This window comes from Sinocyclocheilus anshuiensis, unplaced genomic scaffold, assembly GCF_001515605.1.
Source record: "Sinocyclocheilus anshuiensis isolate Anshui unplaced genomic scaffold, SAMN03320099.WGS_v1.1 scaffold796, whole genome shotgun sequence".
In the NCBI taxonomy this organism is placed as follows: domain Eukaryota; kingdom Metazoa; phylum Chordata; class Actinopteri; order Cypriniformes; family Cyprinidae; genus Sinocyclocheilus; species Sinocyclocheilus anshuiensis.
Genome location: NW_015557105.1, coordinates 487,528 through 490,628, shown reverse-complemented (window position 1 = coordinate 490,628; position 3,101 = coordinate 487,528).

The following is a 3,101-nucleotide window of genomic DNA, read 5'->3' as shown; positions in this document are numbered from 1 at the left end:
CAAAAGAGTCACAAACCCGCTCCGAAGTTCTGATCTGAATCAAAAGAGTCACGAACCCGCTCCGAAGTTCTGATCTGAATCAAAAGAGTCATGAACCCGCTCCGAAGTTCCGATCTGAATCAAAAGATTCACGAACCCGCTCCAAAGTTCCGATCTGAATCAAAAGAGTCACGAACCCGCTCCGAAGTTCTGATCTGAATCAAAAGAGTCATGAACCCGCTCCGAAGTTCCGATCTGAATCAAAAGTCACGAACCCGCTCTGAAGTTCTGATCTGAATCAAATGATTCGCGAACCTGCTCTGAAGTTCTGATCTGAATCAAATGATTCGCGAACCTGCTCCGAAGTTCCGATCTGAATCAAAAGATTCACGAACCCGCTCCGAAGTTCTGATCTGAATCAAATGATTCGCGAACCTGCTCCGAAGTTCCGATCTGAATCAAAAGATTCACGAACCCGCTCCGAAGTTCTGATCTGAATCAAATGATTCGCGAACCTGCTCCGAAGTTCCGATCTGAATCAAAAGAGTCACGAACCCGCTCCGAAGTTCTGATCTGAATCAAAAGAGTCATGAACCCGCTCCAAAGTTCTGATCTGAATCAAAAGAGTCAAAAGAGAAGAGGGTTCGCTCCGAAGTTCTGATCTGAATCAAAAGATTCACGAACTCACTCCGAAGTTCCGATGTGAATCAAAAGATTCACAAACCCGCTCCGAAGTTCCGATCTGAATCAAAACAGTCACGAACCCGCTCCCGAAGTTCTGATCTGAATCAAATGATTCACGAACCTGCTCCGAAGTTCCGATCTGAATCAAAATATTCATGAACCCGCTCAGAAGTTCTGATCTGAATCAAATGATTCGCGAACCCGCTCCGAAGTTCTGATCTGAATCAAATGATTCGCGAACCTGCTCCGAAGTTCTGATCTGAATCAAAAGATTCACGAACCCGCTCCGAAGTTCTGATCTGAATCAAATGATTCGCGAACCTGCTCCGAAGTTCTGATCTGAATCAAATGATTTGCGAACCTGCTCCGAAGTTCTGATCTGAATCAAATGATTCGCGAACCCGCTGCGAAGTTCCGATCTGAATCAAATGATGTGATTGGAAATGTGTGCTTTTCTGCAGACCAACAGAAAAAATAACTATAAAATCAGGGTTCTCTAAGCTTCCAGAGAGAGATAACAACAGTTCCTTGGGAGAAAGTATGGACCTTGCCTCAGGCATCTGCTTACAAATAAAGTGAAAGAAATAACATTTAAATTGATTCACAAATGTTACCTGACTTGAAAACTGTATTTTTAACAAACAACAACAAAACAACAACAAAGTAATACATTTAAGTCTTAAGAAGACACAAAGGATGAATAAAGAAATAGAGTTTTCTTTGCTTTCAGATGAACAGAATTTTGGATAGTTTCCATATACTTGTCCAAGTCAGCTCTGGATAAAGAAAAAAGAGGTTTGGAGCCAATGCATTTTTGTTTGTGTATATGAAATTTGGCTAAGATAAATTAATTATGTAATATTTTCCTGTATCTTTTTTAAGTGGTCAAATAATCCAAAAAAAGAAATAAAACATCTTTAAAACAAAAAGAGAAGTCACTTACTAAATAAAATTGGACAAACATTAAAAATTTTGACCAAAATTTTTCTGTAAGTGCATTGCCAAAACAAATGAAGTCTTCTTCAGCAGAATGACAAAAACTGCAATTTACTTCAATGTCTGACTTATATTTCCTAAGAAAGGCTTTAGTCGGGTAACATTTGTGAATCAGTTTAAATGTTATTTCTTTTATTTTATTGGTATAAGCAGATACCTATAGGCAAGGTCCATACTTTCTCCCAAGGTATATTCTCCACAATATTAGTCCAATATGGTATTACATAAGGAATTGTTGATCTGCAGAAAAGCAAACACTTTCAATCATTGTGTCAGTTATGTTCAGAGAGTACATGGAAATGGAAATGTAATACCTTGCAACAGAAAAAACACTGGCATTGAAAACAACAGCACATTCATCAGCAGATACAGGAATATTATATTTCTGTAAGAAATCTGAATAGTTATAAAGTCTGCCTTCCGAGTTAAAAAGCTGACCAACTAAAAGAAGGTTGTTTTCAAACCAGTCATCGAAGAAAAGTTAATTATTCTTCTAGCAATGGTTTAACTGATTCGGAGTTTCGAAAAGCTCTGTTTCACTGATCGGTTCCCGGTTTTTACAGTGCATGGCATTTGTTTTAATGCTTACTAACATCTGCACACTTTACTTAGGTTGTTTATGTGATCATAACATGGAAGATGTGAGCGTGAACTGAGAAGTCACCAAAATAACTGTCTGGGACTCATTCTCTACAGAGTAGAGTACATAAAACCCATTTATAAAACCCACCCTAACCCATTCTACTTTAGGGTTAGGTGAGTACACCTAACCCTAAAGTACATCGTGCACCTCGGCGGGAGATTTACACATGCTCATGCATTCATACAAATCTAGGGCAAAGGTTCAATCCGGGAATTCAGGCCTCAGATGACCCGCCAATGCTGCAGAGTGAAGCCAGTGTCGTTTAACAGTCTCATAAAAGATGATCAGGAATAGAGTTTGTGCAGAACAAGCTTCAGCAGAGAGAATAAAGCGACGTCCCTGATAGACTGTCTGCTGTGCTTTGGCCTGTTGGGTAACTGTTCTTTAACAGTTACTAAACCGAGTATGTAACCAAAATACACGAGGAGAGTAAATGCATACGTTTAACAGTCAACCATTGCAAACCCCAAATCAAATATCTTTGATTTTCTAAAGGTTTGCAAAGTGATTTTTTAATTGAAGTATTTTTTACAATTAAAAATATTTATTTCATTTTAATGCCTCTCTCTCTCTCTTACTCTTTCTCTATACTAATTTAAGTTACAGTTTTTATTACTTTAATTTTTTAAAACTTTTTAAGGTCAATATATATATATATATATAAACTCTAAAAAATGCTGGGTTAAATATAACCCAGCGCTGGGTTAAAAAGGGACAAACCCAGCAGGGTTGTTTTGACCCAGCTGTTGGGTTGTTTTGACCCAGCGGTTGGGTTGTTTTGACCCAGCGGTTGGGTTGT